This window comes from Marmota marmota, unplaced genomic scaffold (genome assembly GCF_001458135.2).
Source record: "Marmota marmota marmota unplaced genomic scaffold, marMar, whole genome shotgun sequence".
Classification (NCBI taxonomy): domain Eukaryota; kingdom Metazoa; phylum Chordata; class Mammalia; order Rodentia; family Sciuridae; genus Marmota; species Marmota marmota.
This window is the reverse complement of record NW_025999945.1, coordinates 8,853,715-8,855,981: the sequence shown is the minus strand read 5'-3', so window position 1 is coordinate 8,855,981 and position 2,267 is coordinate 8,853,715. Positions and strand designations below refer to the sequence as shown.

The following is a 2,267-nucleotide window of genomic DNA, read 5'->3' as shown; positions in this document are numbered from 1 at the left end:
GCGAAAGCTTCTCTCAGATCTTCCAGATGTCAGAAGCCCCTGAGAAATCCAACCTCAAATGAAAAAAATTTGTTCTTGTGCCAACAGGAATTGTCTGTCTACGTGCCCTGACTGCAGATGGGGGGAGGCAGGCTGGCGGAGACTGGCCGGTGCTGGCATCCCAGGGCTGCCCACATGGGCTCTCCTAGAATCCATTTCTCTTCCTCCTGAGAGCAGCAACACGTTCTTCCTCTTGAGAAATCATGAGCTCTTCCCTGTGGGGAAAATTATCAGGGATTAGGTGTTCGTTAGGGGCTCTGCTGAGTGTGCCTCAAATTGTAATATGCACAGATCTGGGGGGAGGTCTGTTAAAACGAAGATCTGAGTTCAATAAAGTCAAGGTGCATTCTGCAATTGTGCATTTCTAACAAGTTCCCAGCTTCCCAAATTCCCAATGATGCTGGCCTTGGTGTCTGTTCTCAAGAACTTGGTAGTTCAATGTTTCCTCCCTGGAACTAGAATCTCTATAGTGTATTGAAAAACAGCAAAGCCTTGGCTACACCTTGCTGCTCTTAGACTGGGTTCTTGCCTTTGTCCGGTATATGCCTGCAGGATCCTACCTATTTCTGTTCCAGGCTCCCCAGCTAGCCCTCCTCCCCTGCCGCTCACAACCTGCCTGCCTGCTTCCCTGCCCCTTCACTTCAATCTGCCTCTCTTGTTTTCTGAGGATGTAAACCAGAAAGCCTAAGTGACTTGATCTCTGAGCCCCAGTTTCCTAAGCTATAAGAGAGATAGTAATCACTAGTGGGAGGATATTCATTATATATGTGTGTGTGTGTGTTTGTGTGTGTGTATGTATGTATTTTAAACCCACACACAAAACCCTATATTTTTAGTTGAAAAATTAAACACACCGGGCTGGGGTTGTGGCTTAGTGGCAGAGCTCTTGCCTAGCATGTGTGAGGCACTGGGTTTGATCCTCAGCACCACATATAAATAAATAAAAAATAAAGTTACATCAACAATTAAAAAATATTTTAAAAAGAAAATTTAAACACAGACAATTGTGGTTCTGAATCTGTGATACTTCTAGGGTCTCTTGATCAACTGGGGCCACAACAGGCAGGAGAATAAACACAGAGGCCAGTCCAGTTTGTCTGACTCAAGACCATCACCCAGAACAAGGGATGATCTGATTCAGTCTTGGTCTGGACTATATCTCTTCATACTATATCTCTACCACATGCAGCTTGGGCTTATTGTTGGGGCCTATGGGAAACTTCTCAATCTTTTTCATCACGAGGAATCTATTAATGGTTTTTCCAAGCACTACAAATGCTTCCCACCAAGCCAATCACACTTATAGCATATGATGAAGAACTGGTAGTTATTTGCACTGGGACCACTGCTTACCATAGAAAGAGGCCTGGAGCCAAGTGTCTAAGTTTAAATTTTTCATCAGCAAATGGCCCCCAAGTAAATACTGGCAACTCAAGTTCTACCTCCATTAACAATATCTCTACCCTAAATCATGAAATCCTTTATGACCACGAGGAAGGTGCTCCCCCTTTGTTTCCTATGGGCCCCCCATCTTTTCTGAATTCTCCAGTAAGAACTGCCTAAAGTTCTTGGTGGTCTTAGGCACAATGTCTGCAAACAGCTCCATCTTCATGTGACCAACTTCCTGGTTGAAAAAGCTGACATCAAAGAACACCATGGTGTTGACAGAGCTTGAATTTGCCACCACCATGTCCGTGACCCCAAAGCAGAAGGATATTCATGATATTAAATTGCCAGGATACACGCCCTGCCTTGTGGTGTTGCCAGTCCTCACAAGGTCCTAAGTGGAACCCACATACTTCTGCTCTGTCTCCAGCTTCTGCTTCAGGCCAGAGGATACAAGAGCAAGTGAAACTGCTAACACTTTCAGCTAAGGGGTGCTGGGGGTAGGGCAGTGGGCTAGCATGCATGTCACACTGGGATCAACCCCACCAGCACTGCAAGAAAACAAAACAAATCGAGCAGAACCCCAACATATACAAAACATAACCTTTCAGCTAAGAGATTGATTTTTCTAATCACTAGTTAATGTCTTCCTTTTGGGGCCTCAGAGAGCCTGTTCACAACTATTTAAAATGCAAATTATTTGAATTTTCTCATGTAACTAGCTCAATATAAAATTCTCCACACACTAAAATAAATTTTCATTAACTGACCTGTCTAGTAGAGTCATTGGCTTTAAGTGATAATGATTTAATTTCTCTTAACTAATTGGTATCTTCTAAATT

At 43.6% G+C, this 2,267-nt stretch overlaps 1 pseudogene; it reads right to left on the bottom strand.

The window, feature by feature from the left end:
• Window positions 1-1,207: 1,207 nt before the first annotated feature.
• On the bottom strand, window positions 1,208-2,037 carry LOC107154408 (annotated as a pseudogene).
• Between the last annotated feature and the right edge of the window lie 230 nt (window positions 2,038-2,267).